Here is a 26,875-nt window from a genome sequence, read left to right as displayed (position 1 = left end):
AATCAGTTTGCATTCTTGAAGAGAGAAAACGAGTCAATGTTTCAAATGAAAGGCAAAACATATTTTCTTCACTTTATGTACTAATGCGATAAGTCAATGGCTAATCACATCCTGTTTAGGAATTATCATGAGTGTTGACACAAAGGTTTTCCTGAGGTTGCATCCTGCTTATTTAGATTCCTTGGGATATAGCAAATATTGGTAAATTCTTGAAGAGGAAGCAACAGAAATGGCCATATACCTGAAACTGAACCCATCCACTTTCTCCTCTATTAAAGAAAGACCAAAGTACAGTACTTTGACCATGTTCCTGCAGGGGTCTTCAAGATATCTGTCCAGACTTGACGGGACATTTACCAGGACCTGGAGATGTTAGTGTGAATAACTTATTGCAATATCCTTTCCACCAAACAAGAATTTTGAGGCACAAGTAATTCTGCAGATACTAGAAATCTTGAACAACACACACAAAATGCTAGAGGAAGTCAGAAGGTCATGAAGCATCTATGGAAGGAAATAAACACGATGGATGAAGGGTCTCAGCCCAAAATGTTGACTTGTTTATTTCCCTCCATAGATACTGCCTGATCTGCTGAGTTCCTCCCAGCATTTTGTGTGCTGCTCAATAATTATCAAGCCTGGTTTTGATTTTATGTTTTTGCCTGCAGTGGTATTCATATCCTGGAGCTACTACTGCATGTCAACTGTTATCCTTTACTACCTCTCATGCAACTTATAACACAGGTCAGGCCAGTTCGGGCCCGGCCACAAATAAGTTTTCTTTGACATGGTAAATACCAATACTGCCCATCTTCACAGAGCTTCTTAAATTGTCTGTCAATGTGATTGTCCTAAAAGTTAAAGAGCGTATGACATTTACCCAGAACCATTCAGACATGCTCAGAGAATCAGGTAGCCAGGTACGTCTGTGTAAGCGCAGGGGGAGATGGTGGGACAGGAGACGCAGCTGTTCAGTGCGTCGGTTCCCGTAAGCCGCCTAGAGGGAGAAACAGCTGTTGCACGTGTAAATATTGCACCCTCTCCAGACCCCGATTAAGGCGCCATCTGTGTCCAGACTTGGAGAGCAACTGACGTGTGCGCGTCGTCCATCTGAGAAACAACCCCTCCAACTCAGCGAGTCGGCGGCAGGTAATCAGAAACACATTCCCCAAGAGGCTCGGCAGTGCGTGTTGCCACTTACGGAGAGTCACTCGGAGAGCCGGCGGTGTTTCCTCCTTCCCCCCCTCCCCTCATAAAGTTGCCTCCTCTCGCCCCGTGCAGGTATCCTGTCACCCGAGCGCAGGCGGCTGGCTACGTCGCCCCTGCACCCCGGTGAATTGTGGGCCAGAGGAATTCCCTTCGGAGTGGCTGGGAAAGAGAGGGAGGGGAAAAAAAGGGCAGGGGGGCGGCGCGCGAGGAGTACGAGGGCGCGCGGGGAGGGCGGGGAGAGCCGGGGCGGGCGGGCGCGCGCGCGCGCGCGCAGCCGGAGAATCCGGCCCGCCGAACATTCGCGACCGACACGGTGTTCCACACCAGCGGCCGGGTGAGTGGAAGCGCAACCTCCTGTCTTACCGACAAACCGGAGGCGGAGGGGAGGGTCTGGGGAGGGGGCAATCGCTCGTCGTCCGCCCGCGCTTCAGCTTCGGCCACGATTGCCGGCGAATGCGTGTGTTCCCCCTGCCGAGGAGGCTGCGCAACAGGGGAGAGATGGTGTGGGGAGGGGGTTACATGGTCACTCAACCCCCACCCTCCTCCCAACAATACCTGCGTAGTCCCCCACTCGAGAGTCCGGGCTGCCTGACCCACCGCAAAGTGAAGGCAGGGCCTTCTCTCGGTAGGGAGACTTAACGCCCCCTCCCTCCAACCTGCTGACTCTGGCTGTGCCGTGGCCTTGACAGTAAAAGTTTCACTTCCCTCCCGGGTGAAGTAGGCCGGTGGGGACAGATCTTCCACACCCACCATTCCCCGCCCCCAACTATCGGAATGTGTGGCGCCGAGCCGGGGGGGGGGGGGGGGGTGACAGCGGACCGATGGGCTGCAGTCCGGGCCAAGTTTCTGCTGGAGCCTTTAACTTGAAAGAGGATTCTTTCCCCGCTCTTCACTTGTTTTTTCACCCGTCTCCTGTCTCTGGGATCTAGACAGGGAGCCCAGGGACGACACCTTTCCAGAGCCCGCACGCGTAAAACAAAACGAGTGGGGCCGTGAACTGAGTCAGTTTAGTGCCAGTCCTGTCTGACCGCATGGAAGTATTGCAGGACCCTATCCTACACATATTTACTCATCAGATTTTTCTGTAAAAGTGTGTCTCTGTATCGGTGATGAGTGCAACTGCGCCATGATCACCGGTTGCGTTCGCTGAGAAAGTCGCTCACTGTATGTGTGATTTCTAGACCATTCAACGGAGAGGGATGAACTAAAATTATTTCCATATCTTGTCATTCAGGTAAATCGGCAAGGATGTTAACTTCTGGACACGCGAGTCAATGTTCTTAGAGTTGGTTCCGATCTATTTGATAGTTTGACAAAATAGAGGAAATTTCCTTCCAATAAAGGAAATGGTTTAACGAGAGCAAACCCGAATACCCGAGGGATTTCTTCTGAATACTGAAAAGTGGTAAGGTCGGAAAATCCAGTGCTAGCTCTTGTCTCGTGTTGTTATTCTAGCCGAAGTGCGTATTATGGAATTTGCTGGAGGTTTGGTTAGTAGTAAATTTTAAACTTTGTAAATAGGATGTTCGACGGAAACAAGAATGGAGCTGTTATCGTTTGACCCGTGGTGTGGGTGTGGTTAAATGTCGTGATGTTTCCTGCCTAGTAGCTGCTCATTTTGTCATGTTGCTTCAGGTTTTAGTTTTCTTCGTGTTACTTTAGTAGTAATGTGATGGTTCTGAACAATTAGCTTTATTACAACGGAAACGTCAGTTGTTTTAGGCAGGTGTTTTAATTATTGGTAATTATAAGTTTATAAGTGACAGCTATCCTGTGTTACATGGTTATTTGAGTTTGAGGAATTTTTAAAGTAAATAGAGTAAACAATGATGCTGTATTATTGACTGTTGTATGTTTCGAGGGTTCCAGTTATCAAAAATAAATTGAAAGTTAGTATTATGAATCTTCTGGCAGTAAAAATCTAAAATGAGTTGCTTTATGTTGAAGTACAATTGACAGAAATGGAGAAAATCAGTTTTTGAGCAAACTACCATAATCTTAAAGCAGAATGTGAATTTGACTGTGAGTCATGGAGGGAATTGTTTAATGTTATTGAATTTGTACGTTTTATCATTGTGCCCAGGCAGGGATCACTTAGGATTTGGTTTGAGGTCCTAATCTTTAAACACTTTTCCTTAGTCTGCATGAGCAGGAAACAGGAGGACTTGGAAGGAATGTGTGTCATCATGGAGAAATGTGCAAGCTCCACATAAACAGTCCTGTAAGTCAGCATTGAACTTGGGTCACTGGAGCTCTTATTCATTCCACTGCTGAGTCACCCCATAGTGGAAGTCGTCCTGATCCTCGGGATAGGGAGGAGAAGAATTGCATGAGTTAATAGTCCTGAGTAATTTGGGCTATTAATGGCATATTTCAAGGAAGATTTAGTATTGGTTATGTTAATTGTTATGTACGCATTTTTCTAGACAACTAAACTATATGTCCCTGTCAGTTTATCAATCATTTTTTAAAATCTAAAAACAGCTTGAGTATCTCGCACAAAATGATGAAGGAACTCAGCAGGTTGGGCAGCATCTATGGAAATGCTTGGTGTTTTGGGCCAAGACCCTTCTTCAGGACTGGAAAGAAAGGGGAAAGGTGTGTAGGAAAGATAAAGGGCTGGAGAGGAAGAGATGGGAGAGGAGAATGAACCATAGGAGAAAGAGGAGGAGGAGGGGACTCAGGGCGAGGTGATAGGTAAGAAGAGGTAAGAGGCCAGAGTGGGGAATAGAACGATATTCCCTAAAGGGGAGGGGAAGAGGAAATTTTACCAGAAGAAGAAATAGATATTTGTGCTATCTTGTTGGAGGCTATCCATGGACAAGGCTATCCATAAACATGGACAAGGCAATCATAGAGGGAGTGATCTCTGCAGAAAGTGAAAGGGGGGGGGTAAAGATTTGTTGGTAGAATCCCTTTGGAAATGGCAGTAGTTGTGGAGGAGATTGTGTTGGATGCAGAAACTTGGGTGGTTCAAAAGGACAAGATGGACTGTTACTGTTAAGGCAGTGGAAAGATGGGGTGAGCACAGATGTTCAGGAAATGGAGGAGATGCAGGTGGGGGCAGCATCAATGATGGAAGAGCAGGAGGATATCTCTGTACTGGAAAAGAAAGCCACATCCTGGGAACAGGTGCGGTGGAGATAAAGGAACTGAGAAAGAGAATAGCATTTTTACTGGAGACAAGATAGGAAGAGGTATAGTCAAGATAATCATAAATCAGTAGGTTTATAAAAGATGGCGGTTAACAGTTTGTCTCCAGAGATGAGACAGATCAAGAAAAGGGAGATGATAAATGGACTAAGTGAATTTAAGGGAAGGGTGGAAATTAGAGGCAATGCTGATGAAATAGACCAGCTCAGCATGGGTGCATGAAGCAGCCTCAATGCAGTTGACAATGTAACAGAGGAAGAAGTTAAGAGTATATTCTGTTAATTGATGCCACAGAACTTTATTGAGAACTTTTGGCCTTTTGCATATAATGTGGTTTATATGCAAGGAAGTACCTGGAGATTAAAGTTGTCAACTTGAAAATCTGTGTACGATTTTTGTGTATGCAAACTGTGATACAAATATTCTCAATATTAGAACTGCATTATGAGCTCCTTGCCCTAAATTAATCTATTAACTATAAATAGGGATGCTTAGCTCTTCAGTCTGCATTTTTTGACATCTACAACATGTGCAGATTTGATTTTAATATTGTGGAATAAAGAAAATAATGGAATCACAAGAGCAATCACACTTCACATTCTGCTTGCATTATTGAAGAACATTTATGTTCAACTGTAGAATTTCTGATAGTAAATTTATGAAAGTTTTGGTTTTTGAAATTAGATTTTTGAAATATTTGAGTTTTGTTTTCTGCAGTCCCTGTTATTGTTGGGAGTGAAATATATGTGACCTGCATTCTAACATTTTCTTTCCTCTGTTTATATTTCTCCTACCTTTAGCTCATAAGCTGTTTTTTCAAAGTTCAAAGTATATGTATGTCATATACATACTATAAACAAGTCTGTGATCCTTGGGGTTTTTTTGTGTGGGCTTACTCAAATCCAATAGCCATAATAGAATCAATGGAAGACTGCACCAAAAGGACGAACAAAGAGTGTACAAAAGGCTACAAACTGTGCAAATACAAAAGGAAATTTAAAATAAATAAAGCAATAAATACTGAGAACATAAGATGGAGAGTCCTTGAAAGTGAGTCCAAAGTCTGTGGGAATATTTCAACGATGGGTCAAGTGAAGTTATCTCTTCTGGTTTAGGAGCTCGATGGTTGAGGAGTAATAACTCTTTCTGAACCTGGTGGTCTGAGTCCTGAGGTTCCTGTACCACCTTCCTGATTGCAGCAGTGACAAGAGAGACCTGGGTGCTGGGGGTCCTAAATGATGAATACTGCTCTTCTGTGACAATGTTTCACATAGATGTACTCAATTATGGAGAGGACTTTTACCTGTGATTGACTGGCCTGTATCATTTACTTTTTGTAGAATTTTCTGTGGAAGGGTATTGGTGTTTCCTTACCAGGCTGTGATGTAGCCAGTGAAAACAGTCTTCATGGCACATCTGATGAAGTTTATCAAAGTTTATAGATGTCATGCCAAATCTTCAAACTTCTAAATTCTTGGCATAATAACTGGGGTGCAGTCTACTACATTGCTGTACCGTAACATTTGATTAAAAATGTCATTGAAAATGAGAGGGATTTCAAATCTATAATGGAAAAAAGCCAGAATTTGAAACTAAATGTGCAACTTCACTTGGTCTTGTACTGTCACTTCTGCTTGATAGTCTACTTGCTCCTAGTTCCAATTATTTTGCGCTTTTATTTTTTGATCCTACTTCTTCCTTCCACCAATTAATTTTTTAAAATCCCTTCCTCCACTCCAGAGAAGACCATAACACTATATGCCCTTTGCCTCACATTGGTAACAATCCTTTAAGTTTTGAAATTCTTTCTTTTAAATTTTCCTGAAAGTCTGTTTTTGATCATGTACTTGGTCCCTTCCAGTATCGCTTTTTAATTTGTTTGGTTTTGTTCATTAGATATGTGAAAAGTCTTGGGATATTCTGCTTTTATAGATGTATGTTAAAGGCATTATGTTGTAGTGACAAATATTTTAAGAATATTTTGTCAGGGAGTGGGGTGCTATTTTCATTTTGAATTAATATGGCAAATTTCACTGACTTGTTCCTGAGTTTGCCATGAATTAGATCCCCATTTGATACACAATTGTTTAAGGGTCTAAGAAAACTTAATACCCTGGTGGGTAGAAGGAGTCATAGTTGGCAGTTTTGCTGATGTGTAAAGACTTTTCTATGTATCTTTTAATTGTGCTTTTTTTTCCTGTGCTCCTTTTCCTAATAATCCACCTTGCATCCTTAAAAATGAGTTCATTGGAATTTTAACTTTATGCAAAGAGGATGTTAAGCAAATTATTATTTCAGTGCTATGGTCCTTTTGATGCATTGGCAGAATAGTAGTCAATACAAAAAAAATCCATATCCTTAAGATTCCTTGTGCTTTTGTCCTTCACCTTGTGTTTGTAACCTTCTCCAATCCAATGACTTGCTGGGAACTCTGTCTCTTCTATTGTCACTTCTTTCTCTTTTCTGATTCTTGTAGTTTTTCTGTTGCTAACTATGCTTTGAGCTGCTATGGCCCTTGACATTCCCTCAAGATCCTCTGCCCTATCCTGTTTTTATGGCATCACTTAGCATATCATTAGTTGCTTTTGCCCTGACTTTCCTTATGTGTTGCAATTTACAGTTACACTCTGAAGAGATTAGGAATGCTAAAGGACACTATAAAAATGTAGGTTGCTATAATGCCTTAGATTCTAGCAAATATCTCTGAGTAGACATTTCATTGAGAAAGGTTCAACGTATAATAAGTTGTAATTACTAGTGTAATGTATAGGTAGTTGTTAACTGCACTGCTTAATGAAGATAAACTTATTTGATTGTGCAATCATTTCTTCTACACAAAGGATTGTGAATTTGAAACTTTTTACTATGGAGGTTAAATTGCTATATAAATACGGGAATGGTTGGACTTGATATCTACAGAGCAGAAATAAGTGATAGAGGATGTTTCAAGAAGATAGATTAAAAACTGATGGAAATCATGCATCTGCCTGTCTTGGATGTGGGTCATTTGTCTTGTTTTGTCCTTGAGACAGCTTAACATTTTCCCAAGATGTATCTTGAAAATGTAAAACAGTTCACAGGAATTGAATCTGCATGCCCAATACCTTTCTCTTTCTATAATGTTGGTAGCTATGCTTCAGATGTTCAGATACAAAAGAGTGAATCCTGATGCATTGTGGAATGATATCAACCAGACCAGCTTGAATCTCTGAACAACTACCACCAACATTTTCTCTGTGAAACAAGCAGAGCTAACACACATGACCACTGCTATGCCACCATCAAGACCACACCTGCATTTTTTTTTAAAGTCCAATCGTCTGGCTGTACTTCTACTCCTGGCATATAGGCAGAGACTAAAAACTGCAGCACCAGTGGTGAGGACCAAGAATATATGGGTAAGAGAGTTTGAGTGCTGTAAGCCTGTGGACTGGATGATATTCAGGGATTCATCTTTGGATCTGAATGAATATGCCACAGTTGTCAATGGCTTCATCAAGATATGTGTGGATCAGTGTGTACCTTCGAGAACATACTGAACAAGCCCAAATCAAAAGTAGTGGATAAAAAAGCAGATTTGTAATACGCTGATGGCTAAATCTATGGCATTCAAGACTGGTAATCCAGAACTTTACAAGAGTCCAGATGTGACCTATGGAAGGCTATTTTAAGAGCAGTAGAACAATTTCAGTTGAAGTTAAAGATGAATTCGGATGCACATCAGCTCTGGCTGGGTTGCAGTACAATACTTATTACAAGGCGAAACCTAACATTGTGAATGGCTGTGATGCTTCACTCCCAGATGAGCTAAATGTCTTTCATACATGCTTTTAAAGGAAGAATAAAACTGCATCTGTGCAAGTCCTTTTAGCATCTGATGACCTTGTGGTCTCTGTCTCGTAGGTCAACATCAGAACAGCTTTCATGAGCAAGGTGTTAAACCCTGATGGTGTACCTGGTAGGGCACTGAAAATCTGTGCTGACCAACTGGAAGAGTGCTCAATGAAATGCTCAATCTCACTGTTGCAGTCAGAGGTTCCCACATGCTTAAAAAGGGTGAAAATAATAGCAGAGCCCAAAAAGAATAGGGTGAGCTGCTTCAACAGCTATTGCTCAGTTGAACTCAAATCTACTGTGATGAAGTGCTTTGAGAGGTTGGTCATAGCAAGAATCAGCTCCTGCCTAATCAGGGACTTGGACTCATAGCAATTTGTCTTTCACCACAATAGGTCTACAGCAGATGCAATCTCACTGGCTTTCCAGCAGGCCGAGACCCGGCCCGAAACATTGACAGTGCTTCTCCTTATAGATGCTGCCTGGCCTGCTGTGTTCCACCAGCATTTTGTGTGTGTTGTTGTTTGAATTTCCAGCATCTGCAGATTTCCTCGTGTTTGCAGGAGTGATATAGATCAGCTGGTTGAGTGGTGTCAATATCACAATGTTGCAGTCAACATCAGTGAGACCAAGATATTGATTGTTGACTTCAAGAAGAGAAGGTTGAGGGACCAGTATAGAGGGATCAGCAAGGTGAGCAATTTTAAGTTCGTAGGTGTCAACCTCTCTGAAGATCTATCCTGGGTCCAACATATTGGTGCTCTTACAAAGAAGGCACCTTGGCAGTTATCTTTGATTAGGAGTTTGAGGGGACTTGGCACGTCACCAAAGACAGTGGCAATTTTCTATATGTATTGTTGAGAGCATGCTAACTAATTGCATCATCGTATGGTATGGAGGGGCCACTGCACAGGATCGGAAAATGTTCTAAACTCAGCCAGTTCCAACATTGGCACTAGCCTTCCCAGCATTGAGGCCACCTTCAGAAGGCGATGCCTCATAAAGATAGCATCTGTCATTAAGGACACTCGTCACCCAGGACATGCTCTCTTTTCATTGCTGTCATCAAGAAGGAGATACAAGAGCATGAAGACATATACACTCTGATTTAGGAATAGCCTCTTCTCTACCATCAGATTTCTGAAGACAATTAACTTATTTACCCTACCAAACTTCTCTTTTTTTTTTGCTCTTTTTGCATTAGAACCATAGAATATTACAGCACAGAAACAGGCCTTATGGCCCTTCTTGGCTGTGCCGAACCATTTTTCTGCCTAGTCTGACTGACCTGCACCTAGGCACTTAATTTAATTTTTTTTTATCACTTCCTGTTATGCTGCTGGTGTTTAGGGTGGCAATGAAGATGCACCATCTTGGGTGGTGTTCACAGCTTCCACCATCGTAGTATCCTCTCTGTTCCCACTACTGTCAGTCATACAAGTCCTGGGTGGAGACTGAGAAATACAGTTGTACTTAGATGTGGAAAGATTGCTGTTTCCATAACAATTTTGTTAGCCCTGAGCTGAGACCCTGAACCTGGAAGACTGGTGGACCACTCTTAGACTATCCTGTATCTTTTGATCTGTTTGGCATGAAGTACCCTAGCAGTAGCTAAAGCATAAAGCCAACGTAATTCTCTGAGTCATTAAGGCACTCAAACCCTCTTGGAGGTTAATGTTTTTATATTCTGTGTCTATTTCTTTTTGTAATTTATAGTTTATTACCTTCTGCCACAAGACAACATATTTCATGACAAATGCCAGATATAGTAAGTCTGATTCTGAAATTAGGCTTTCACTTAACATCTTTAAATAATCACTTTATATGCAAGTAAGGTGATAATCCCTGTGGAAGAGCAGAGGCTGAATGAGTTGAATCAGTGGGCTTGGACTTGATGATTGCTTTGGCATATTACTAGGACGTTATTTGTAATATCTAAAGTAACTTTCCTTGTGCTGTTACTTTCTATACTGGATTAGAACTGCCACTTGTATTGCTTACCTTTCCACGTTAACCTATCCAGACTTGGAATGCAATTGAGCTTGTCCTCTATATTTAAGAATTATGCAGTGAAGAAGAGTAAGCTATGCTGGGTCTCTGGCCTGGGCATCTAAAACTCTGATCCTGGAATGCTCCAGAACTTTTGACAACTCACTGCTGTCAGAAGCTTTTGGATTGTACTTGCATGTATTCTAGTCAGAGTAATTCACAAATTTCAAATTGCCTTAGGTAATTTAAATTTGAAATTAATGTTAATAAAATGAAAAATAAACTAACTATTTTCTTTTATGTAAGGCTACTGGTCTCTTTCAATTGAATGGGTTGCTACTTGTGTGCTGGTCATGACTGGTCTGAAGTTGAGGGACCAGATACAAAATACAAAGGATTCTTGAGCATGTCACTTCTGCCTTCAGATTCTGTAATAAATTTAACTTTGAACTGTGAGGTCAGATGTATCATTTTCTGACTTGTGATTTTTATTATACAGGTGTGGATGTTTGACCGCTGAGGAACATACTGCTGGTTTCTCTACCTACTGCTAGCCTAAGGTGAGTATGATCTGTTACATTATTTGAATTAGACTGCATGTTTGGAGTATTATATTCCCTTTGTTAATAAATGCTTAGAATCATTGTGATAGTCACTTGCTCACTTTTCCTCCATGGAAGTTCCTTAAATTAATTTGTGACCCACTTGGAACATTTTCTATCTCATCTAGTTTGATTCTGTGCCATACAGATGCCAATGAAATATTCATAGAACTATCATAGACTGTAAATGCTAATCATACTGAGAAGTTCATCTTGCTATTATTTCTGTGACCTCTCTAAATACGAACAATGTTGCTGTGTTCTGTTCTTTTACAATGTTTTTTTGAATTTGATGTGTATAGAACTTCATTGTTTTACCAGCTAGTAAACACAATTCAGATTGCTTAGATATTGTTGTAAGGCTTCCTTGTATATACTCAAGCATATTTCTGAGACGCTAACCCTTGATTCTAGACACTCCAATCAGAGATCCCCACTAATTAAGCCATTCCTGTACAGTCTGTTTAATTTCTCCTCTTTGGACAATTGTCCCCATTGCATGGTTCACTCTGCAGAAGCTTCATTACATTCTCTCTTAACATTAATATCTCAATAAATGAGTCAATCAGACCAGCTGTCTTCCATGAGTTGTTACATTAGAATTTCTGTATGTTGGCTTTACTCTTTCATTCAAATGCTCCTTTGGAAAGGATAATACTGTATACCATTTACCTTGCTGGTTATTTGCTATACAGCTTTCCCCCGCTATTTGAAGGTAGAGTGTTCCTATGAAATGATTCGTAAGCCAGAATGTTGTAAAGTGAAGAAGCAATTACCATTTATTGATATGGGAAAAATTTGTGAGGGTTCACAGACCCCAAAAATAACGTACCAAATCATGCCAAATAACACATAAAACCTAAAATAACAGTAACATATAGCAAAAGCAGAAATTATCTGATAAATACACAGCCTATATAAAGTAGGAATACTTTTCTGCAATCATTGCAGCACTGTCCACTGTGGCGAAAATCTCATGCAAGTGCTTTCGGCAGAAACACTCGGCACAAGCTCTCTCAGCAGCACTCGTGGCAAAAACACACGGCGCAAGCGCTCTTGGCAAAAACACACGGCGCAAGCGCTCTTGGCAAAAACACGGCGCAAGCGCTCTTGGCAAAAACACACGGCGCAAGCGCTCTTGGCAGAAACACATGGCGCAAGCACTCTCAGCAGAAGCACACTCTCTAGTAACCTTTAAGCTATGAAGCTGCCAAATCATACCAAATAACACATAAAAATACACAGCCTATATAAAGTAGAAATAATGTATGTGCAGTGTAGTTTCACTTACTGGAATCGGGAAGACAGCGAGCACACTGATGATGGTGTGTTAGGCTGAGTCATTGGAGGTTGGGGTGGTGGGACACTGTGGTGTCATCTCATTGTCGTCTGTTTCCATCAGGGCAGGTAGGTCATCTTCTATGTCTGCCTGCCTCGATGTCGAAGGTCGAGTTTCGTCGTTTGCTGTGGCTGATGTGGAAGGCTTGAAAAACCACAGTATGCTTGACTGCTTAGCCTCCCGCATTTTTCTATCATACAGTTCTTTGTAAGCACTCAAGCCATCCTGCAAATATGCCATAAACCTACGTACCCTTTCAAAATTAAAGTCATACTTTTCTGCAATCATGGCAGCGTTGTCAATTGCAGTGAAAATCTCATGGCAAAATCTCATGAACTGAACTTCACGTTCAGTTCCTGGCCGACTTCACTTTTGGGCCGTTCACTACTGCATTCAGTTTCAATTGTTATCCTTTCCTCTTCATCAGCTCTTCATCTGTCAGTTCTTGGTCATGGGATGCCAAAACCTCTTCAACATCATTTTCGTCAACTTCCACAAACCCTTAGCCAAACTCACTATGTCCTTACTTTGTTCACCACGATCGAAACGCTTAATTATGTCTAGTCTTCTGCTAAGTGTTACACCCTTACAAACTCTTTTAGGCTTTTCCGATACCTTAGAACTCATCTTGTTAACTGATGCACAAAATAAATCAACATAAAGCACAGATGCTCACAGGCACGTGTTTAAAGGCGGCTAGAATGCAGTTCCAGGGGAGGAGCTTGGCTGCTTGGGGCGCGTGCTGCTTTTTTTCATAACAGTGAAAACACCTTCTCTGTTAGCGAAAAACAGGTAACTAATGTAGGTCTTTCGTAACAGCGAGGTGTTGTAAAGCGAATGTTCGAAAAACGGGACACCTGTAAAGGGGAAGAAAAGCAGAGGCGTGCCTTTTTTCAGATCAAACACTGGAGGTGCATCACCCTCCCACTTACCTCCTCTTCAGTGTAAATAGTATCCATTCTGGCAGCAACACAATATGCAAAAGCACGCAGACATGGTCAAGATGTTCAGGTGTTATTTAGACCAAGCATCAGAACGGGGAAGAAGTGTGATCTAAGTGACTTTCACTGTGGAATGATTGATGTACCAGATAGGGTGGTTTGAATATCTGAGAAATTGCTGATCTTTTGGGATTTTCAGGCATAACAGTCTCTAGAGTTTACAGAATGGTGCAAAAAGTAAAAAAGCCTCCAGTGAGTGGCGGTTCTGTGGGCAAAAATGCCTTGTTAATGGGAGAGGTCAGAGGAGAATGGTCAGACTGTTCAAGCTGACAGGTAGGCGACAGTAACTCAAATAGTAGTAGTAGTGCATTCACTCGAGTTGATTCTGATATAGTGTTGGGTGGAAATGTACATAATCCACAACCAGCAACATTGAGTTGGGGTTTCACTTTATGCATTTGAAGGACAGTGATATGGATGTAGTATCCGGCCGACGTACCAGCGTGGATGAAGGCTGGCGGCTTTCCTAGGATCAGTGAGTTGTTGGAGGGTTGCGGAGTTGGAGTTTCCTGTGGGCAGGAAAGTCTGATGACCTTGGGTTTGGGAATCGTCGAGTCTGAAGTTTGAGTGGTCCCATTATCAGCGAGTCTGGCTTTCAAGGCTAGTATTCAGTGATTGGCGGGTCCTGTGGTCAATGTTGAAGATTGAATCGGACATCCAGACATTGAGACCTATTGACTGGTGACCCGCTTCTGCACGTCCAATGGGGTAGCTAAACGCCCAATATCTGCATGTCCTTATCGGAATCTGAGTACCAGTTGGAGATCACTGGAAGCTAAAGATGATGGACTGTTTTGGGGTTAGAGGACTGTGAGTGTGGGTGGGTGGAAGGGAGGAATGCGCCTTGTTTTGCTGTTGTTTTGTTGCTTGTTGTGTTCTGTGATGTTCTGCTGAGCATTGTAGGAATGCTGTGTAGGCGCCAGAATGTGTGGCAACACTTGCGAGTTACCCATCCTCAGATGTGTTGGTGTTAATGCAAATGGCATATTTCACTGTATGTTTCAATGTATATGTGATAAAGTGTCATTAATGGATCTGGATCATGCTTTTATTTCATTCCTAGTCTTCCTTGCTCATCACATCTGTGGCAACAATAGGGCCATTGGGGTTTGCTTCAGACAAATCTAAGAGGAGAAAATTTATCAGAATTACTCCCCCTTTATATAAATAACTTGTGATTAGTACTCTAATAGTTGGAAAAACAGATCAGCATTAGTTTGTAACAAGCTTTGAAAACTTTGACAGTTTATTACATTCACTTTTTGTGCACTTGCTTATTTCAGAATCATAGTTAAAATACAATAATGTTGACTTTAATTCCATAGATTTTTTAAGGTCTCTATTTCTTTATTTTTAGGCAATAACTTTAGCTTATTAAGATTGGAGTGTTGATGCTTTTTGCTACCTGCTTTTCACTCTTAGCAGAAACTAAATTTTTTTCCCCCCACCATGGCTGTTGAACAATCACAACAAACTAGTGATTTCATGGTCTTCTGAAGGACTCAACAAACTTAACTCTCAACAATGCAGGTATGGCACCTTTAAGCAGAGGAAAGTATGTGGCCAAAAAAAAAAGAGGGGCAGGGAGACTGAAACGATGGGGTACAAACCACCTTCTACCCAGTATTTTGTTAGTAAATATGGAGACACTGAAGAACAAACTTGATGGCTTAAGGTCAGCCTTGTTGTATATGAGGGAAATAAGGGATTGCTACATCCTATGTTTCATAGAGACATGGCTAACTAAAGGTACACTGGATTCAGCAACCAGATCCAAGGGCTCTTGATAGACTGAATGGACTGGACTGCAGATTCATAGAAGGCAAAAAGGTGGGGGGATGTGGTCTGTGCTTCATGATAAACTCATTGTGATGCATGGACGCAACAGTCTTGTCATTCTTGTTTCCCCAACTTGGAGTATCTAACGATTAAATGCTGAGCATTCTACATACTGAGAGAGTTCTCCATGATCCTGACCACAATTTACATACCACCAGATGTTGATGTAAGCCAGCACTCAAGATATTAAGTGCTGCAGTTAGCTAACAAGAAACATCCTACACCTTTCAAATCATTGTCAGTGCATCCAGTCAGGCTTGTTTGAAGCAATCTCTGCCTAATTATCATCAACATATCACCTGCAGCACCAGGGATCCCAACATAGTTTGACCACTGGTATACTACCATTAGGAATGCCTACTATTTGATCCCTAGATGACACTTTGGGAAATCTCATCTGCTGTCCTCGTACTCTTGCCTTCATACAGATAAAGACTAAAAAACAAGGCTCTAGAAGTAAGGACAATGAAGAGGTCTCGCTGGAGGCTGAGGTGCGGCTATAGGATTGCTTTGAGTTGGTGGGCTGGATCGTGTTCAAGGACTCATCAGAGGATCTGAATGAGTATAATCATGGTTGTCAGGACTTTATGAAAGCAGTTATTGACGAGTGTATCCAAACAAATTATTTTGACTGGTTGCCATACATGACACGGCCATGTATGAAAGCACCAATGCCCTTGAACAGAAAAACCTACAAAAGGTAGTGGATATAGCCTGGTTCATCATGGGTAAACACTTCTCCACCACTGAGCACATATGCATGGAGCCCTAACACGAGAGCAGTGTCCATCAGCAGGAAACCCCACCATCCAGGTCATTGTATCTTCTAGCTGCTGCCATCAGGAAGAGGGTACAGGAGCCTCAGGACCCACACCACCACCAAGTTCCTGATGAAGGGCTTCAGTCCACAATGTTGACTGTTTATTCACTTTTATAGATGCTGCCTGACATGCTGAGTTACTCCAGCATTTTCTTTGACAGGTTCATGGACAGTTTTTTTTACTCCTCACCCATCAGACTCTTGAACCAGAGGGGGATAATTTCACTCAACTTCACTCACCCCATCACTAAACTGCTTCCACAACCTATCAGCTCACTTTCAAGGAATCTTCATCTCATGCTCTTGATACTGCTTGTTTACGTAGTTAATAATAATTATCACTTTTTTCTTTGTATTTGCATCGTTTGTTGGCTTTTGCATATACAACCATGAGACATAGACGCAGAAGTAAAGCATTCTGCCCATTGACTCAACTCTGCTCTGTCATTCTATCATGGCTGATTAATTATCCCTCTCAACCCCATTCTCCTCCCTTCTCTCTGTAACCTTTGATGCCCTGACTAATCAAGAACATTTAAACCTCTGCTTTAAATGTACTCAATGACTTGCCCTCCACGTCTGTCAGTGACATTGAATTTTACAGATTCATCACCACCAGTCAAAGGAAATTCCTGCTCATTTCTATTCTAAATGGATGTCCCTCTATTGTGAGGCATTTCCCTCTGGTCTTAGATTCACCTACTCTAGGAAACATCAGCCTCTCCACATCCGCTCTATTCACACCTTTCAATATTCAATAGGTTTCCATGAGATTTCCCCCCCCCCCCCCCCCGCCCCTGTTCTTCAAAACTCCAGCTAGTACGGGCCCAGAGCCTTCAAATGATCCTCATACATTAACCTTTTCATTCCAAGTGCATTAGAATAGAATTGACTTTATTTCTTGCATTCTTCAGATGCATGAGAAGTAAAAATCTCCATCTGAGTGTGCAATGTAGTAATTTGTAATAAATAGTATGTACAACAGGACAGTCAATATAACATAGAAATACAATTGTATCAGTGTGAATTAATCAGTCTGATGACCTGGTGGAAAAAGCTGTCCAGGAGAGTGTTGGCCCTGGCTTTTATGCTGTGGTACCATTTCCTGGATGGTAGCAGCTGGAATAGTTTGTGGTTGGGGTGACTCGGGTCCCCAATGATCCTTCGGGGCCCTTTTGACACACCTGTCTTTGTAAATGTCCTGAATAGTGGGAAGTTCACATCTACAGATGTGCTGGGCTCTCTGCAGACTCCTGCAATTGAGGGAGATACAGTTCCCATACCAGGCAGTGATGCAGCCAGTCAGGATGCTCTCAATTGCACCTTGGCATTTGGGAACCCATACCAAACTACTTCAAAGATCTAATGTGAAAGAGGTGCTGATGTGCTTTTTCACCACACAGCCGCTGTGTACAGACCGCATGAGATCCTTGGTGATGTGTATGCCGAGGAACTTAAAGTTGTTCACCCTGTCAACCCCGGATACATTGATGTCAACAGGGATTAGCCTGTCTCCATTCCCCGTGGAGTCCACAACCAGCTCCTTGGCATGATTAACTTATTATTTAATTATTTATGGTTTTATATTGCTATATTTCTTCACTATTCTTGGTTGGTGCGGCTGTAACGAAACCCAATTTCCCTCGGGTTCAATAAAGTATGTCTGTCTGTCTCTCTTTGTTTTTGCAACATTGAGGGAGAGGTTATTTTCTTGATACCATTGTGTCAGTGTGATGACTTTTTCTCTGTAGGCTGCCTCGTTATTTGAGATAAGGTCAATCAATGTATCATTAACAAATTTAATTAGCAGGTTGAAGCTGTGAGTGGCGACAGCACACAGTCATAGGTATACAGAGAGTAAAGGAGGGGGCTTAGGATTTTGCCCTGAGGGGCACTTGTGTTGAGGGGCAGAGGTGAGGGAACCCATTTTTACCACCTGCCGGCGATCTGACAGGAAATCCAGGATCCAGCTGCACAAGGCATGGTGAAGCCCAAGGTTTTTGACATTCTTGTCAAGCTGAACTGTAGTCCAAGAACAGCATTCTCACATAAGCATCCTACTTCTCCAGATGTGTAAGGACGGTGTGTAGAACTGTGGCTATTGCGTCATCTGTCGATCAGTTGTGTCAGTAGCCAAGCTGTGTGTGGGGTCCAGTGTGGGTGGTAGCATCCTGCAGATGTAGTCCCTTGTCCAGCCTCTTAAAGCATTTGCTTATTATTCAGGTGTGTGTGACAGTACGCCAGTTGTGTAGACATGTTACCTTGGTCTTTTTCAGTGCAGGGACAAGGGTGGATGTTTTGAAGCACAAGGGCACTCTACACTGGCAGAGGGAGAAATTAAAAATGTTCCGCACATACCCTAAATACCCACTGGGATGCCATCCGGTCCCACAGCCTTGTGACTGTCTATTCATTGGAAACACCTGCATACTTCAGCCTCAGAGATGACCAAGGTGCTGATCACTTCGGCAGCTCTCCTTGGGGGCTCAGTGTTAGCAATATCAATTCGAGCATTAAAAAAAGACTTGGCTCATCTGGGAGCGAGGCAGCGATGTTGGCAACACCAATAGCTTCAAAGTCTGCGATGGTGTGCAAACCTTGCCATAAACTGCGTGTCTTGTTAGCAGAGAGTTGTATCTGGATCTTCTCCTTGTGTTGTTGTTTCATTGCCTTGATGACCTTGTGCAGATCGTAGCTGCATTTCTTACTTAGATCATTTACTCCTGCGGAATGCTACTAGTCACTGACAGCCTACCAGAAGAAGTCACCTTTATTTCCACTCTTCACCTCTTACCAGTCAGCCAGTCGTCTATCCATGCTAATATTTTTCCTGTAATGCCATAAGCTCTTTTGTTAAGCATCTTCGTTTGCAGCACTTTTTCAAAGGCCTTCTGAAAATCCAACTAAGCAACATCCCCTGACTTTACTTTGTCTCGCATATTACTTTCTCAAAGAATTCGAACAGATTTGTTAGGCAAGGTTTCCCCATGTTGACTTTAGCCTATTTTATCATGTGCCTCTAAGTACCCTGAAACCTCATCCTTAATCTTGGACTCCCAACATCTTCCCAACCAATAAAGTCAGTTTAACTTGTCTATAATTTCCTTTCCTCTGCCTCCTTTCGTTAGAGTGGAGTGACATTTCCAGTTTTCTAGACATACAGAATCTAATGATTCTTCAAAGATCATTACTCATGCCTCCGCAATCTCTTCAGCTACCTCTTTCAGAAGTCTGGGGTGTAGTCTATTTGGTCCAGCTGACTTGTCTACCTGCAGATCTTTTCAGCTTCCCAAGCACCTTTTCCTTAGAAATACCAACTACATTCATTTTTGCCTCCTGATGCTCTTAAATTTTTGGCGTGCTGCTACTGATTTCCACAGTGAAAACTAATGCAAAATGCTTTTAAGTTCATCTGCCATTATTTTGTCCCCCATTATTACCCTCCAGCATTATTTTCCAGCAGTCCGATGTGCATTCTCGTCCTCCTTTTACTTTTTATACAGAATATCTGAAAAAAAACACTTTTGGTTTCCTCCTTTATATTATTACCCTCATATTTCATCTTTACTGTCCTTGTGGCTTTTTTGTTGCTTTCTGTTGGTTTTTAAAAGCTTCCCAACCCTATGACTTCCCACTATTTTTTCCCTCTCTTTTCCTTTTATGCTGTCTTTGACTTCCCTTGTCATTCACTGTTGCCTCATTCTCCCTTAAGATTACCGCTTCATCTTTAAGATGTATCTATTCTGCACCTTCTGAATTCTTCCCAGAAACTCCAGCCATTGTTGTTCTGCCATCATCCCTGCTAGTGCCCCCTTCCAAGCAACTTTAACAGCTCCTCTTTTATGCCTCTGTAATTCCTTTTCCTTCACTGTAATGCTGATTCATCTGACTTTGGATTTTCCCCCTCAAACTGTAGGGTGAATGTTATCATGATTGCTACAATGATCACTGCTTCCTAAGGGTTCAGTTACCTTAAGCTTCCTGATCAAATCTGGTTCGTTACAGAACATCCAACGTAGAATTGTCTTTCCTCTAGTGGGGTCCATCACAAGTTGCTCGGAAAAGCCATCTCGTTGCATTCTACAAATTCCCTCTCTTGGGATCCAGTGTCAACCTGATTTTCCCCGGTCTAGTTGCATATTGAAATGTCCCATGATAATAGCATTACTCTTTTAATATGCCTTTTCTATCTCCTGTAATAATTTATACCACATCCTGGCTACTGTTCGGAGACCTGTGTATAATTCTCACCAATTGGACTTCAAACCCTTATCAATACATAACATTGTTTTCTTATGTTCAGAGTGTGCACTTTATGTCTAGATTCAATCATAGCCAATATTTGTTCAGCTTCCAAGTTTCTCTTGGCGTGTTGTCCTCTAATCAATAAAGCATGTAATCATATACAAATTGTTCAGAGTAAGTTTATTAATTACTGTTCCTGAACCGGTGGTGTGGAAACCAAGGCTTATGTATCTCCTGCCTGATAGTACCGAGAAGAGCACATGACCTGGATGGTGGGGATAGTTTGTTTTGTTTTCCATCAATCATTTCCTGATTCCCGTTAGTTCTATACCAATTCAGAATCCTCAGTTTCTGTGCCATGTGTAGATTCCTAGTACTGCTTCATTTAAACAAAAAAGAATGCAACTGGACAGCTGACTTGGCATCTATCTAGGCACTTTATTTGGCAGTGTGTGTCAATCCCAGCTTAATCTTCTTCAAAGCCTAAATTGGGATAGGTGTTCTTCAGAGTGGTCCAGCAACAGCCTGATATGGGCATGCTTACAGAATTATATATGGGATGCAATGTGTTGCACTCTCCTGTGGTAATTCCTGGATGCATCTTGTCACTGTAACAGCATAGATCCACCAGAGCTGCCAATGCTATGGTAGGTAGAAGCAGCCTCAGATCATGTGCAGATGGCAAATGAGCCAACATGGGGTGTAAAATGGAATGATGGAGCAGGCTTGATGGGCCAGATGGCCTTATTCTTCAATGTCACATGATCTTAAAACTACTTCTTCCTTGCCATTTTCTATCAGATGGATTTTTCCATGATCCCACAGCCCTGTGGAGGCTGAAGTCCCTTGATGCCAAAGCACATTCTTTTGTGTTTTATGGCATAAAAAGGTACTAAATGGGGTTGACAGGGATAGATCTGGAGGCTGAAAACTGGAGATCCCTGAGGTAGGTGATCAACAGTAACAGATATATCAGCACAACCTATAATCCTGTGGCGTACTATGTTTATTACCCTACCATTGCTATCAAGCTGGCAGAAATACCCATCTCATTGAGGAATGCAGGGAGCAAGATCAGGAATGCCTTAAGGATTCCAATAATATGAAGCTGTAGCACAGGACAAGATAAATGACATGCAAGCTTTGAAGTTAAGTTATCCCAGACACTGGATCAGATTCAAGCTCTACAGTCGTACCACAACTAGTTGTGAGTTATAGTAGGTAGTCAAACAACTAATCAAGAGTAACAATGGTATGGAGCACATTCATGTGAAAGACTACAGCAGTTCTGGAATATGGTGAATTATCACATTGAAGGCAGCTAAAGGTAGGCAATAAAGGCCGTGCTTACCAACAACAACAAATACCTTCCAGAAAGTGTTGAGGGAAGCAACTTGTTAATTGAGTTAATCAAATATTTAATATCTATTCATTGATGGGGTTAGACCTATAATACCTGCTAGCTTGCATGCTTGATGAAGTCATTAAATCACCAGTAGACCACTGGTTTCACATAGAGCAGGGGTTCCTAATCTGGGGTCCATAGACCCCTTGCTTAATGTATTGGTCCATTATATTAAAAAAATTGGAAACTCTGGCAGAGGGATTGGAACAAAAAGATGTGCAATGAGTTGTGGCTTTTGAATAGTCCACCCTGCTGAACAACATGATATTAATCCATATTGTGTTCCTATTTCTTGGCTATTACAGCTGAAGGATGTTTCTTCACACTGAAGCAGAGAAACAAGAAGTAAAATCAAGATGTTAAAAATGAAAATTTGACTTTGCAATTTTACCACTAGCCTATTTAAACAACTTCAGGTTAAAGGGTAGTTGAATATCTTTTGCAATCCGCTTGCAAAATAGCATTATTTTGCATCCTCTTGTTCATAGGGAAATGCATTTAAAACACTACTGAAGGTACTAAAGCCTTTTGCATTTGCTAATAAATTTTGTTGGAGCTGCAATAAAAATTTATTGTAGTGAATCAGGTAGACACATTTAGTTAAAAAGCAAAATAAGTTATCTTGGACTAATTTGAGTCATTTAAGCAGAAAGTTCATTAAATCTGCAATATTCCACTTTTGAATACATTTAGTCCTAATATACGTCAGAAACAAAAAAAAGGAAATTTATTGATATGTATAACAGGAAGATTCAGTCAAGCTCTGCACTTTTGCCAGCAGGAAGAGAAAATTATTCTGCCAGCTGCATTCATGAGGTTAATTTTGAGGACAGTTACAGGCTGTTTCACTCTCATCCTGTGGAAGCTGTCAGTTGACTGTTATGTAAATCAAGTGGCTCTGTAGTTCAAATTTGGAAATGTACTTGTGTTGATGTTCATGTATTCAAAAATACTTGCGGTTAGGAGGGCTGAGAGAATTGGATCAGTGAACAATATGCTATCATTAGTTGAGAATACTAAGAAGTTAGATTGACCAAATGTATAGTAAAGAATATCTTGAGTTCTTTAAAGATGAGGATGAATAGAACATACTAAATTGTCTCAAGGCAGTAAATTTAATTTCAAAAGATATTTAGTCTTGAAGTTATTTTGACATGGGAAAAACTGCCCTTTAAGAATAATGCTTGACAAAAATAAAGCTATCATTTATGTAACACACACAAAATGCTGGTGGAACGCAGCAGGTCAGGCAGCATCTATAAGGAAAAGCACTGTCAACGATTCGGAAAGATAGTACGAGATTTGAAAGTAGGAGGGGGAGGGGAAAATGCAAAATGATAGGAAAAGACCGGAGGGGGTGGGGTGAAGCTGAGAGCTGGAAAGGTGATAGGCAAAAGGGATACAGAGCTGGAGAAGGGAAAGGATGATGGGATGGGAGGCCTAGGGAGAAAGGGGGAGGGGAGCATCAGAGGGAGATGGAGAACAGGCAGACTGATGGGCAGAAAGAGAGAGGGGAAAAAAGGAGGGGGAAAACACTAAATATATCAGGGATGGGGTAAGAAGGGGAGGAGCGGCATTAACGGAAGTTAGAGAAGTCAATGTTCATGCCATCAGGTTGGAGGCTACCCAGCTGGTATATAAGGTGGTGTTCCTCCAACCTGAGTGTGGCTTCATCTTGACAGTAGAGGAGGCCATGGATAGACATATCAGAATGGGAATGGGACATGGAATTAAAATGTGTGGCCACTGGGAGACCCTGCTTTCTCTGACAGACACATTGATTTCTCTAACTTCTGTTAATGCCCCTCCTCCCCTTCTTACCCCATCCCTTATTTATCTCCCACCCTCTTTCTTTCTCCTTTTTTCTCTTTCTGCCCCTCTCACAATCACTCCTTGCCTGTTCTCCATCTCCTTCTGGTGCTCCCCTCCCCCTTTCTTTCTCCCTAGGCCTCCCATCCCATGATTCTTTCCCTTCTCCAGCTCTGTATGCCTTTTGCCTATCACCTTTCCGGCTCGCAGCTTCACCCCACCCCTTCCGGTCTTCTCCTATCATTTCGCATTTTCCCCTTCCCCCTTCTACTTTCAAATCTTTTACTATTGTTCCTTTCAGTTAGTCCTGAGAAAGAATCTCAGCCCGAAACGTCGACAGTGCTTCTCCTTATAGATGCTGCCTGACCTGCTGCATTCCACCAGCATTTTGTGTGTGTGTTGCTTGAATTTCCAGCATCTGCAGATTTCCTCGTGTTTGCTATCATTTATGTATATGACTTTTTTTTTGTTGCTAATACTGTAGCGAAAGTGGTTTTGACTCTGTCTAGGCAGTATGAAGTGAAGCTCTGGACAGCATGTTCTACTAAAAAATGTAAATTACTAAGAAGCAACAGTGATTTTTCCAACAACTTTGCTTCTAAGTAGATTTGGCACTGTGCCTCACAGAGACATGAAAATAAAGACACTTTACAATAAAGGAATGCTAGTATTGTCCAAATTATTTGCTTTGCCAAAATAGAATGCCTGCCTATGCTACTTTACAAAAATAAAGTATTAACAGTCTGTTCACTCTAAATACAAAATGTTTTGATATAGCTAGACAATAAAAGATGTTAATTTATTGGTATATTTGTTGATCTAGCAGATGTTAGATGCAAGCAAAAAAGTAATTACTGTATAGAACATTCTATTGTCAGAGAAGTGGACAGTTGGTGCCAGATGTTATCTCGTCTCTGCTGGTGCTTTGCTATCCTTGTCAAGGTTAAGGATGTAATTTAGTAGTTGCACAGAACTTCTGAAGGGGAAAGAATCAGAATTGGACTTAAGATTACTGTCACTGACCTGGCTGATGTGAAATTTGTTTTGTGCAATACATAGAAAATCACTAAAAATTACAACAGTTCAGAAAAAGGAATAATGAGTTAGTGATCATGGACTGTTCTGCAACCTGATGGCAGAAAGGAAGGTGGTCCTGCGTTGTTGCATGGGTCTTCAGTCTCCTTCCACCTGAATAGTAGTAATGAAAAGAGGACAACTGGAGGGTGAGGATCTTTGGTGATGGGTGCATCCTTGGTGAGACATTGTCTCTTGAAGATATCCTCTGGTGGAAAATGAAGTTTGGTCTGTTAGAGAACCATAAGCAGAAAAATGGAATGAGTTACGCAGTGCTATGTGCAGTGCAAATTCCCTACTCTGCTAAGCATTTGGCTGGAGATGGTCTAGGAGATCTTAGATACATGGGCCATCAGTGGAAACCTATTCAGCAGAGCTGGGGCCAACACTGTTGCAGGTTGTTTTTACTTTCATTAGAGAGGGTTTTAGCAGTTTGACAGCAAGATGGGGAGTTTTGTAAAAAAAAAAGGAGAGAAACAGACCTGAGAAAGCAAAATAAAGATTAGTTTGTATAATCTTTCCATATCAACCATTCTCAAATGAGATTTTTCTAATGAGTTGACCTAGGTTGAAACAAGGAAATGACTACGAATCTCACAGTTGGAAATGCCTCACAGACCAAGGGAAAGTTAAAGAGTAGATTTGCAAGGTTGTGTCTGATGAGTATTGGAAAAAGATTAAAATGGATAGCGGGTTAAACATGTTAACTGAGGTGCTATAAGTGCAAAAGAGATGGAGGGCTCTAGGTTACTCAAATACACTTAAGATGTATTTAGGAAACCCATCATGGAAAGGGAGATACAAATCTGGATTTGATCCATTAGGTTTAGCATCACTATGGAAATAGAAAAAGACAAGGATACTGATTACAAACTGGGATGCAATTTTAGTATACTGATGTGATTCTGCAGAAGCTGATCCAAGTTGACACCTGAACTGGTCTCAGCCAGGAAAGTCATACACAGTGGCATGCAAAAGTGTGGGCATCCCTGGTCAAAATTTATGTTACTGTGAGAAGTTAAGTGAGTAGAAGATTAACTGATCTCCAAAAGTTATAAAATGAAAGATGAAACATTCTTTTCAACATTTTAAGCAAGATTTATGCATTATTTCTGTTTTGTACAATTTTAGAGTCGAAAAAAAGGAAAGGAGCATCATGCAAAAGTTTGGGCACTCCAAGAGATTTAAACTCTCAGATAACTTTTTACCAAGGTCTTAAACCTTAATTAGCTTGTTAGGGCTATGGTTTGTTCACAGTCATCGTTAGGAAAGGCCAGGTGATGCAAATTTCGAAGCTTTATAAATACCCTGACTCCTCAAACCTTGTCCCAACAATCAGCAGCCATGGGCTCCTCCAAGCAGCTGCCTAGCACTCTGAAAATTAAAATAAATGATGCCCACAAAGCAGGAGTAGGCTATAAGAAGATAGCAAAAGTGTTTTCAGGTATCCATTTCCTCAGTTCGTAATGTAATTAAGAAATGGCAGTTAACAGGAAAGGTTGAGGTCTGGAAGATGAGGAAAACTTTCTAAGTGAACTGCTTGTAGGATTGCTAGAAAGGCAAATCAAAAACCCCCGTTTTACTGCAAAAGACCTTCAGGAAGATTTAGCAGACTCTGGAGTGGTGGTGCACTGTTCTACTGTGCAGCGACACCTGCACAAATATGACCTTCATGGAAGAGTCATCAGAAGAAAACCTTTCCTGTATCCTCACCACAAAATTCAGTGTCAGAAGTTTGCAAAGGAACATCTAAACAAGCCTGATGCATTTTGGAAACAAGTCCTGTGGACTGATGAAGTTAAAGTAGAACTTTTTGGCCGCAATGAGCGAAGGTACGTTTGGAAAAAAAAAGGTACAGAATTTTATGGAAAGTACACCTCTCCAACTGTTAAGCACAGGGGTGGATCAATCATGCTTTGGGCTTGTGTTGCAGCCAGTGGCACGAGAAACATTTCAATTAAATACCAGCAAATTCTGGAAGCAAACATCACACCATCTGTAAAAAAAGCTGAAGATGAAAAGAGGATGGCTTCTGCAACAGGATAATGATCCTAAACACACCTCAAAATCCACAATGGACTACCTCAAGAGGAGCAAGCTGAAGGTTCTGCCATGGCACTCACAGTCTCCTGACCTAAACATCATTGAAAATCTGTGGATAGACCTCAAAAGAGCAGTGCATGCATGACGGCCCAAGAATCTCACAGAACTAGAAGCCTTTTGCAAGGATGAATGGGCAAAAATCCCCCAAAGAAGAATTGAAAGACTCTTAGCTGGCTTCAGAAAGCGTTTACAAGCTGCGATACTTGCCAAAGGGGGTGTTACTATGTACTGACAATGCAGGGTTCCCAAACTTTTGCTTCGGGCCCTTTCCCTTTTTTGTTGTTTTGAAACTGTAAAAGATGAAAATGAAAAAAGTAATCTTGCTTAAAATATTAAAGGAATGTGTCATCTTTAACTTTATGCCTTTTGGAAATCTGATCATCTTTTACTTGCTTAACTATTCACAGTAACAGAAATTTTGACCTGGGGTGCCCAAACTTTTTCATGCCACTG

General features: G+C 41.5%; 1 protein-coding gene across 11 annotated transcripts in view; it reads left to right on the top strand.

Moving 5' to 3' along the window:
* The first annotated feature begins 1,018 nt into the window (after positions 1–1,018).
* The window catches only part of sgms1b (sphingomyelin synthase 1b), a 90,478-nt gene continuing 64,621 nt past the window's right edge, over positions 1,019–26,875 (top strand). For 4 of the 11 annotated variants that reach the window (XM_073027350.1, XM_073027340.1, XM_073027343.1 and 1 more), the window contains exons 1-3: positions 1,418–1,543; positions 2,444–2,614; positions 10,685–10,745. The gene's annotated coding sequence lies outside the window, so the exon portion shown is untranslated. Of the gene's footprint in view, positions 1,150–1,417; positions 1,544–2,149; positions 2,615–10,684; positions 10,746–20,832; positions 20,978–26,875 lie in introns of those variants that run through there. The other 7 variants (XM_073027351.1, XM_073027342.1, XM_073027349.1 and 4 more) reach the window with 5 other exon arrangements.

This window comes from Hemitrygon akajei, chromosome 23 (assembly GCF_048418815.1).
Source record: "Hemitrygon akajei chromosome 23, sHemAka1.3, whole genome shotgun sequence".
NCBI classification, from domain to species: domain Eukaryota; kingdom Metazoa; phylum Chordata; class Chondrichthyes; order Myliobatiformes; family Dasyatidae; genus Hemitrygon; species Hemitrygon akajei.
This window is presented reverse-complemented; position numbering and strand designations above follow the sequence as displayed.